This window comes from Microtus oregoni, unplaced genomic scaffold (genome assembly GCF_018167655.1).
Source record: "Microtus oregoni isolate MIOR12 unplaced genomic scaffold, Mior012 000022F_ref0000154, whole genome shotgun sequence".
Classification (NCBI taxonomy): domain Eukaryota; kingdom Metazoa; phylum Chordata; class Mammalia; order Rodentia; family Cricetidae; genus Microtus; species Microtus oregoni.
The window spans coordinates 9,374,530-9,385,679 of NW_024543081.1; positions in this window are offsets into that span (position 1 = coordinate 9,374,530).

Consider the following 11,150-nt stretch of genomic DNA (forward strand, 5'->3'; position numbering starts at 1 on the left):
AGTGCTTGCTGGACAGAAGGGGTTCTTTTCATTCTTTCTTTAAGGTCCTGAGTGGCATGCCCGAGACACTCTCTCCTTTCCTTTATTACAAGGGAGATGGCACTATCTAAAAAAGAATTATTGTTTCCTTTATTTTCTCGCAGGTTTTCTGTTTCTGAAGTTATTTATTTTGCTTTCTGTACGTTTTCAATTCATAGAGAGAGGTAGGAGATTTTCTTTCTTTGTTAAAAAGATACTAAGGGGTCCCCTCCCCCCATGTGCCTGAGTATTCTGCTTGCATGCATGTATGTGCTCCACGGGTATGCAGTGTCCACGGAAGCCAGAAGAGGATCTTAGAGCCCTTGGAACTGGAATTACAGACAGTTGTGAGCCATCAGATGGGTGCTTGGAATTGAACTCCAGTTAGAGTACTTGTGTTCTCAAACACCGAACCATCTCTCCAGTCCTTGTTTAATTTTACAGTACTAGGAGCTGAACCAGGGGCTTCCTGCATGCTAGGCAAATGCTCTCTACCCACTACACTCCCAGCCTTTTTTCCCTTAGGACATGTTGTCTCCTTCAGTTACTCGGTTGGCTTTCAATTCAGTCTGTACCCCAGCCTGGACTTCAACTTCTGCCCCTCGTGCCTCAGCCTCATAGGGAACTAGGATAACAGGATGGCACCACCTGGCAGGGCCTCAAGTTTCCATGTCAGGTGTCACTTCAAAATAAACACCGAGATTGGCAGGTGTCAATAAAGGCAAGAGTTGGTGGAACTAGAAACCAGATGATTTCTGGTCCTCACTGTGCCTGTTTAGGCTTCTGAAACAAAGTATCTTTGACCAGTTGGCTTAGATTCTAAAAGCCACATTTTGTCTTATTTTATGTATAGCAATACAATGTGCATATTACTCTATTATTTAAATTTGATTTTTAGTATTTTCTGTGTACCCATTGGCTGCATGCATATCTGTGCACCACATTCATGTCTGGTGCCCATGGCAAAGGGCATTGGAGCCCCTGGAACTGGAGTTACAGTCATGAACCACTATGTGGATGGTGGGACTCGAACCCGGGTCCTCCAGAGGAGCAGCATGTGCTCTTAACCACTGAGCCATCTCTCCAGCCCTATAGTAGGATAATTTGATACAATGTTAAGCAGAAGGAAAAAGAGGAAATGTTTAAGTTCTAAAACCCCTCACTCCACAGAACAAATTTCTTTTAAGAATACTTTTTTGAAGTGGGTCAACACAACAGATGTGTTCAGTGATTAGTGGTATCTAATTCCTACTGCCCTGATGGTCAGTGGGATTAAAAAGATATCCCCCTTCAGTCACTGCTCAAAGGAAGAACACAGGCTGGAATCTTTTGCAATGCAAAAATAGTTCTTTGGTACTCCAGTACCCAGAGAGTTGAAGTCCCATGTCCATTATGGAGAGGGGGGGAAACTTTGACAGGGTTGAAACTAGAAAAAAAATAGCTTTGCATCCTTTCTCGTGACTCACGTGTCCTTTTGGTTCACATCCCTCTTTTGATCTCCTTTCTAACTTGTAGAAAAATGTAAGGGCCTGTTGGCCACTCGCTGCCCTCTTGGCCCTTACATCCTTGTGTGCTGACACAGAGGAGCACTCTGCCTCACACCTGATGAGCATCCTTTAACCACCCAGAGCTTTGGTCTGCTTCCCAGTCCTAGGGAGGAAAAGCAGATGTGTGTGGTTCACTGTGAGGCTAAGTGTGAAGACAGCTGCTAGCACCTGCTAGGAGCACCCTTTGTCCCCATCCCAGTCTCTGGGTCTGCCTTACGCCCATACTTCTCCTCTGGCCCTGGCGCAAGCTGACTCATCTCCCGAGCTGAGCTCCCCATTCTGGCCTTAGGGAGTTTCTCCATATTTCACCATCTGTTCACTCAAACAAGCAAGCGACAACTCTGCCCATGGTAAGAGGGCCTGTGGCTGTGCCCTGCTGGACTCTCTTTCTCTCCACCTTCCCCCCCCCGTCACACACACACACACACACACACACACACTTCTCTGCAGGATAGGATGTCAGATCCCCATGATAACAAAGAGTCTGTTCAAGCTTGAATAATGAAGGATTCTTTCCCAAGAGAAAAGGCATCTGCTTCCCCACTGCTCTGGTGTTTAACTCAAAATACACTGTGGGATTGACTGGCAAAAGCTGGGTGTTCTTTTCTGTAGAGCAGTTCATATTGCCTTTGAGTCCATGAAGTAATTACACTTCACTATTAAAAGCCAAATGCCTAGGAAAGAGAAGACACGATAGGCTCGAGCAGACTTTTATTTTGATAAAAACAATTAAGATTTTAGTATTCAGTCACATTAAATAATTTATGCTTAAACTTCACTTTTGGGGGGCTACAGAGATGCTTCAACTGTTAAGAGCACTTACTGCTCTTGCAGGGGACAGAGGTTCAGTTCCCAGCACCCACATGGCAATTTACAACCATTCTAATTCCAGTTCCAGGGAATCCAACACCCACTTCTGGCCTCCCAGGGCTCCATTATGCACGTGAATATATACTTGTGCAGACTCGCACAAACATAAATAAAAAATAAGCATAACTTTTAAAAATAAAAGTTTGAGTTACCCGTGAGTCCGAGGCCAGCCTGGTCTACAGAGCAAGTTCCAGGACAGTCAGGGCTACACAGAGAAACTCTGTCTCGAAAAATCATAAAAGAAAACAAAACAAAGAGTTTGTGTAGCTTATTGGAGAGACTTAAACAAACAAGCAAACAAAGCAACAGCACTATTTTCATACAAACTTTCAGATGACTATGGCGGTTAACCTTGATCTTCAACTTGCATAGATTTGAAACCACCTAGGTGCCATTCCTCTGACCGTGTTTGGGAGGAGTTTCCATTTACCTACGGAGGGACAACCAAGACCAAATGTGGGTGCCACCATCCCACGGTGTCCCGGGGTGTCCTTCTTAAGATCCAAATTGCAAAGGAGGAAGGCAACTGAGGACTAGCACGCAGCTCTCTCTGTTTCCTGGTTGTATGCAATGCCATCGGCTGCTTCCTGCTCTCTCTGCCCTGCCTTACCACAGAGATGAATACTTCAGACTGCTGAAATAAGCAAGTTCTTGCCAGCAAGACAGCTCAACAGATAAGGAGGCTTACTGCCAAGGATGGTGACCTGCTTTCCATGCTAGGACCGTTCAGAGGAAGACGAGGAATGGCTCTGGCTAGTTGTCCATTGTGTTCTCTTCCTCCGCCCCCCACACACAATGTAATGAACAATCAGAACAAACCTTTCTGTCCTTAGGTTGTTTGTCACAGCCACTGGACAAGGAGCTGACAAGAGATGAAGGCACTTCCTGGATTTTTCCTGCCTCAGGGAATCCTTCAGTCCAGACATCTGGGATAGCTGACGGCCATGCTCAGGGCCTTGCAAATGTCAGGGGTAGATTTTTAGCCTATCGCATCGCATGTCTCCAAGAGATCCTAACAGAGGTTAATATCACCCAGCAGGAGATACCCAACCCACTGGCCCAGAGATTGAGAACAGCTCGGAAGTAAACAAAGTCACTGTGACTCCTTTAGTAGTCATGGATTTTGCATTTTATTTTATTGCCTATTTGCTAAAGTTCAATTATAACTCACAAGCCATCACTTGTGTGTTATCTGTGTACATGCACAAAGATGAGTATGAATGTGAGCTTTTCAACACATACATCCATCTCTGGATGAAGACAAATAACAAACCTTCTTGTTTGGTTCTCTGGCTATAAACAGTGTCCTTCTGGCCTGGTAACTGTCTTGTTCTCACACTGGGGACATTCTTTTAAGTGTTTTGACTGTTACAAGTGAATTGTTCCATATCTGAAACTCTGCCTAGGGTTCCCTGGATCAGGGATCCTGGGGTGTTTCTTACAGAAAGAATGCATTTAAGTGGGTGGGGAAATCAAAAGTTCAAGGTCATCTTCAACTACCTGGGGGCTTCACGATACCCTGTCAACAAACAAACAAAAACAGAAAAACATATTTAAAGGAGAGAGAATGCAAAAGGAACGAAAAAAAAAGTTGTATCAAAGGAGGTTTGTAACAAGAGGTTTGCAGAAATGTAACTGTGTATTGATTTGGAATTGGCTAATTTTCATCAGGGGAAATCAGAACTGACAGTGTGCTGAGGGTATCCCTCAGTGGTATGTGAGCCCTGGGTTTACTCTTCACCAATGCAAAAAGGAAGGAGGGAGATGAGAAGCGTTGTATACTGTACACACCTTCAGAAGGAAGAAGGCAGATGCTGAATTTCATGTTATCGGGACTGGTAATATACAGTGAACGGCTTGCTCTGACCACACAGGGTCCAGGTGGTGATGAGAGGCTCCTGAGGACAACGCTGCCCCACTCAGCCCTGCCAGATACAGGAATGCCAGCATCCTTCACCCAGTTTCCCAACCCTGCACCCAGGACCTGGCTGCCTGGAGGCTATCAGTTACCTGCCAGCTTGCTAGATGTCTGGATCATCCCAGGGAGATTTTCTGCAAGTAGGAGGCAGGCTTGACTCAGCCCAGGGCAAAAATGAGATAGAATTGTGTTGGGATGGATGGGTAAGCCAGGGCAACTGTGACCTGAGCCGGCGCCCCATGTCCTCCCCACAGTTCAGTTTCAGATTGGCTGCTTGTCTCCTCACACCTTCCCCAACTTCTTCAGGCCACCAGTGATGCCTCAGTATGGAAGTCCAGCCATTGGTCCACTTTGTCTCACCCCCTCACCTGCTCCATGAACTTTGTCACCGGCCCTGGCAGCCATTCACTCCTTTGTCCCCTTTTAACCTTTCCTGAATGTAGATCTCAGTTCCCGTGGGTCCATTCCGGCACAGCCATCACCCACACTCCATTCCTCCCCAGCACTCTTTCTGCTTCATGCGTTGACTCTGTCCCTACCAACAATCCATTCTCCACCACCTCCTCCCCCCCCCCCCCCCACACACACCAACCATCACTCTGCAGTCGGATTCCCACGAATCTGACTGACCTGTTTCACTGCTGTAGACTACTGTGACATGAACATAGACAGATATTGGCTGTCTTTCCACAATAGCAGAGATTATTGAATAGCGACCAATCTGCCAGTTCCTCAGTTTCCCTGCTTTCTCTTGATCTTGCTTGGTAACTGCAGTCTTGCCCATGAGGAGTTCTTCACTCCATTCCAATGTTTTGGTGTTTTCGTTTATGCCTGTGAGTGTTTTGCCTACGGAGGCCAGAAGAAGGTGTTGGACCCCCTGCGGCTAGAGTTTTAGACAATTGTGAGTCACCCTGTGGATGCTGAGAAAGGAACAGCCAGAGGACTTAACAGCTGAGGCTTCTCTCTAGGCCCATTTAGATCTTAAACATTACTTATCAAACTCATGAAACGTAGGTTACAGAATAGCTAAGATGCCCGGGCATGATGGCACACACCTTTAATCCCAGCACTTGGGAAGCAGAGGCAGGTGGACCTCTGTGAGTTTGAGGCCAGTCTGGTCTACAGAGCTGTGGTGAGCCCACAGTATTATACAGTAAGTGGACAGCTGACAGATCTATCGGACTATCCACAGGAAGTGTATACTACTTGGAGTAACCTGTTTTTTGCAGACAGCTGTCCTTTTGGATAAGTCACTGTCAATTCTGTAGAAATCTTGTGAAATCAAGGTATTTCTCCCTTCTATAGTATCTCAGCAGTGTATAAACTGACTTTTCCTGTAGAACAACTGGGTACCTCCCCTACAGTATGAAGCCATGGTGGGAAAAGGATTCAGTCAAGTCCTTTTCTCATAGCCAAAATCTACAGAAAAACAGTCCCCCACAGACTTCCTTTCTTGACAATAGTCACTGATAAGAAAGGAGGTAATATGTCTACTCTAATAGCAGACTCAGGAAGGTGTAATTTACTGGTCTGCTCTGACTAAACAGGCTACTAATATTCTGTATTACCCTTTACCTTGCTTTCAAGGTAGCCCAGGAAATTAACTCTTTATACAGAAAAAAAAAAGGCCTGAGTTACTAAAACTAGCTTCTGAGAGAAAAATTCTCACCTGGGCATCCTGCTGGATCAAAAGCAAGGTCCCCAGAAGAGATTCCTTACTCAACCAGCTAGATGCTAATGAAAAATCAAGCCCACAGGTTAGTATAGCTACCAACAGCAGGGGGCTGTGTTCCCAGCTGCAGCCATGCCCCCTCTGAGAAGTAAAACACCTCCTTGGCAGATCCACCTGCTCTCATGACTCTGTGTAAATGCATGCTTGAAACTATTGTTAGTGCCTAAGGGATTGCTAACTTGTCTGTATACCTGTAATAAACTGAAAGCTTTGTGGAGATCACTTTTTTTTTTTTTAACCGTTATGCCTTATGCCTTATCCCTTACCCTTTTTTACCCTTACCCCTTACCTCTTATCCCTTACCCTTATACCTTATATCTAATGCCCCTATGGTGCTGCTGCTTCTTTTCCCTTCTTCTAGCTTCCCCCCAAAAAATAAAGAAACATGCAGGAAAAACATGCCTATGCCAATCAGTTTGTTTTATCCCTCAGATCCCCTTCCCAAGTCAGTTTTCACTTGTTGTACAAGTCCTGTTCTGAACCCTGAGAGAGTACTGAGGCTGGTACTCATCTCCCGATACAGAGCAAGTTCCAAGACAGCCAGGGTTACACAGAGCAAACTCTGTCTCAAAAAACAAAACAACAGAACAGCCAAGAGAGGGTGAAACAACTCTCAGGGGCCCTGAGGCTTCCCTAAACCAGAGGATGAACTGATAAAGTCTGCTGACCTCACTTAGCCCTCAGCTGGTCAGATTGGTTAACCTTACCAACCAGTCCTGAACTGTTCCCACACTGGCTGCCAAGGTACCCAGCAGGTTCTGGCAGAAGAGAGAGCTCCAAATACAGAGCTCCGACCATAGAGAGAGTGATGTACAAAATTAAGCTCATCACCGGTCCGTCCTTGACACCCACTCTGCATGCAGGGTGGGTGGATGCTGCCTTACCCCAGGGTTTAGCAGCCCTCCTTCATCCAGGTGAGGGACTAAGTCATCTGCCGGTGTGTTGCAAGCTTCCGATTTCCCTCCAGTGGCTTTGATGGGATTCAGTGTGATGTGTCCGTTGGTGACCATTCTGTGTTTGTGTGGATAAGAGATTGATTAGCCAGTGCTGGACAGATAATGTTCACTCACACACCATCAAGGCAGAATTGTTTGCCTTAGTACATTCTCTCAGAGCAGCCAACTGCTGTGTTGGCAGAGGAGTCATCCCAGGCCAGCCAGGGTCAAGAGTCACTGTTCTTACTACAGAAGAACCCGCCCTAGCAGGCCAGGGTAATAATCCCCACTTGTGCCGGTGGGCTCACATGTGTGTGTCTGATTGGCTTATTCAGCATGATGGCCTGAGCTGTGTGCAGTGCACAACGTCCTCCCTTTTGTTTAGACAGACTCTCAGGTAGCCCAGTCTAGCTTCGAACTCTCTATGTAACTGAGGATTGACCTTAGATTCCTGATCCTCTCACCTCCATCCCCCGAGAGCTGGAGTGAGGGAGAACAGGCTTTCATCATTGTCATCACCAGATTTATTATTGTTGTGTGTGGCTGATATGTGTGTGTGAATGCAGACACACATGGGCCACATCTCAAGTGTGGAAGTCACAGGACAACTTTCAGGAGTCTATTCGCTCCTTCCACCACTAGCTTGCCATTTCCAACATCCACAACCAACGATGATGCCATACTTTAGGGGCTAGAGAAATTGTGCAACTGTTAAGAGCCCTTGTTCCCCCAGAGGATTCAAATTCGGTTTCCACACCCACATCAGGTGGCTCACAACCACCTGTAACTCCAGCTCCAGGGTATCTTCTGCCTGCTTCTGTCCTTTTGGGTACACACAGAGTCTGTCTCTCTGTCTGTCTTTCTGTATGTCTCTCTCATACTTTGTGTACTATATATTAAGATATTCATATATCTTCATATATACTATATGTAAGATATTCTCTCTACAGATATGAAATATATATGCTATATATTAAGATATTCTCTATATAGTTGAGATACAGAGTGATCTATATGTACATGTATATGTGTATATATATTGTATATATATTTGTATGTATATACACACATATATACTTATATATGTCTACCTTTTTAAAAGGTGGTAGGGGATTTAAAGTTACAAAATCCATCCTCCAAGAACAAACTTTTTTGTTTGTTTGTTTGATTTTTTTTTTCAAGACAGGGTTTCTCTGTGTAACCCTGGTTGTCTGGGCCAGGCTGGCCTCACACTCAGAGTTATGCCTGTCTCTGCCTCCCAAGTGTTGGAATTAAAGGCATGAACCATTATACCTGGCAAGAACAGACTTTTATTTATTTCTTTTCTTTTTCTTTCTTGCCTTCCTTCTTTTTTCCCTTCCTTCCTTCCTTCCTCCATCCTTCCTTCCTTCCTTTCTTCCTTCCTTCCTTTCTTTTGAGACAAAGTTTCTCTGTATAACAGCCCTGGCTGTCCTGGAACTCGCTTTGTAAACCAGGCTGACTTCAAACTCATAGAGATCCACCTGCCTCTGCCTCCCAAGCACTAGGACTAAAAGCATGTGCCACCACGCCTGACTCAGGCTTTTTTTAAAGATCACTTTTTCTGAATAAGTCAGTTCATCCCATGTTTCAGTGACTGAGTGTGACTCGTTCCTGCTGCACTACTGGTCAGTGGAATTCTAAAGAAAGCGCAGCTTTCACAGTCACTGCCTCAAAGGACTAACACATGTCTTCTTTTGGAGTGCAAAGGTGGTTCATGCTACTTCAGTACTTAGAAAGCTGAAGTCAAATATTGCCATGAAAGCTAACCAACCAAATAAAAACCTGTGATGAAACTGAAACTAGAAAAACAATTAGCTTATTCTTCCTTCATGACTGTCCTTCTATACACCGCCTTCCCTCATCATGTCCAGTCTTCTTTTACTTATTTTTATTTTTTAATTTATTGTTTTTTTTCAAGACAGGCTTTTTTCTGTGTAGCCTTGACTGTCCTAGAACTCACTCTGTAGACCAGGCTGGCCTCAGACTCACAGAGATCCACCTGTCTCTGCCTCCCAAATGCTGGGATTAAAGGGGTGTGCCTCCAGTGCCCGGCTACATGTCCTCCCTTTTAAAGGTTGAATAATATTCCACTGTGTGGGTGGAGCACATGTGCTCGCTCTGTGTGTGGCCCACTCCAACTCTTCTTTCTACACCTGGGTGTTGATGGGAGTGCGGGCCCTTTGGTTCCCGCTGCCCAGCTAGCTTAACCACAGAAATAACCACACAGAAACTGTATTCATTTAAACACTGCCTGGCCCATTATTTCTAGCCTCGTATTGGCTAACTCTCACATCTTGATCTAACCCATTTCTAATAATCTGTGTATCACCATGAGATCATGGCTTACAGGGAAAGAGTCTAACCTACGTCCATCTTTGGCAGGAGCTTCATGGCATCTGCCTCACTGCCCTTCTTCCCAGCATTCTGTTCTGTCCTTTCTGCCTATCTAAGTTCTGACCTATCAAAAGGTCAAGGCAGTTTCTTTATTCAACTAATGAAAGCAACACACAAATAACAGGAACTTCTACACCACCTGGGCCTCACATCCTCACCCCTCAGGGAAGCTCCCTGGGGCTGTGATCCTCCTAAAGTTGGCCTTCCCATCCACCAAACAAGACCAAGGACACCCCCTTATTTTCCATCTAGTCTTCTGAGTCTTCGGGGTCAGAACTGCAAATCCTAGAGCACTGGGAGAGAGAAGAGATTATCCGGGAATGTGGCCACCTGGCAGGCTTCTTTCCTGCTGAGCCATGGAGAAGTCTGATGGACGGGCCCACTGTGAAACAGGCCACACTGCTTGTGATCAGAATCCTTCTGTGGCCAGTGACAATGGACTCCTCTCTGCCCTGCTTTGTCTACTTCTTTTAGCCTCTTCAGGATGTCGTCAGGTTTCTAGGCTGGAGGCCTGACTCTGAGGGTCCCAGAACATCAGATGCAGACACCTGCCACCTTGAGAGACAGAAGACAAGGCAAGGAAGGAATGCGTTCAGTGTGGCTCGTGTGGGGAAGGAAGAGGAACCAACATCCTAAGCCCTCTATGTGGAGAGCTTCAGGGTTGTCAGGGGGAAGAATAAACACAAGCAAAAAGGAAGCAGAGTGGGGCCAGTAGGCCAGCTCAGCAGGTAAAGTGAACAGGGTTGCCACTAAGCTTGACAAACTATTCATCCCTAGGACCCACGTTGTAGGAGGAGAGAGCTGACTTGCTCAGATAGTCCTTTGACCTCCACACATACGGTGGCATTTGAACCCCAGTCCCCGTTGTGCATGCACGGTTAAAAACGATAACATGTAAAGCAAGCAGTATGAACCACAGTGCATGTGAGGTCTGGCTGGTGCTGACCCTGAGGGCCAGCTTCAAAGGACTCAGCTGGTGCCCAGGAGCTCCCAATGCTGGAGGGGAGCGATTGGTCCCTCCTCATGAGGTGACTGTGATGGGCAGCCTCAGACTTGCGGTCTCTGGCATCTGAAGCAGTTTAAATGTGTTTAAACAGTGACCAATACTCTACCACCACACAGACAGTGTGCCCTTTGGCCAACCAGGAGATGTGGCTTCTGGTGGCCAAGGTCTGTATCCCAAGCCCCATTCACATTTGTAATGTGACAAGAGTCACCTGCAGGTTCGGGGCTCACAGGAGCTGTACTCGCAAGAGCCTCTCTGTGTTTAGACACAGGACAAGGCTTGTCTCCATCTGATTGCGCCAAGGGCCCAGCCTCATTTTTCTGTATGTATCAGGGTGCCTAAAGGTCAATACGTTCAAACAAAATGGAACCTGTACCTTTCACCTGCCCCCTAGCTCCCTGTGTGTTCAGCCTGCAATGAACCAGCCTGCCTCCATCTTGTACCTGAAAGTCATCTCATGGTAAAGACAAACAAGGCTCATTCCTGTTTGTGGTTAAATCTCTGTTTCTCAAGGTTTGAACTATGCCCCACCTGTAACCTTAGCTACAAATGGTTCTGTACTGCCTGTTCTGAGAACTGGCAACCATGCCTTTATTTTAAAAGCTGTTATGACCGCCTTGCAGCCATAACTTTTGCTCCTGTAACCCTGCCTATTTTCCTGCCAGATCTCCCAAGTAGAAACCCCCTACTCCTGAGCTATCAAAAGTCT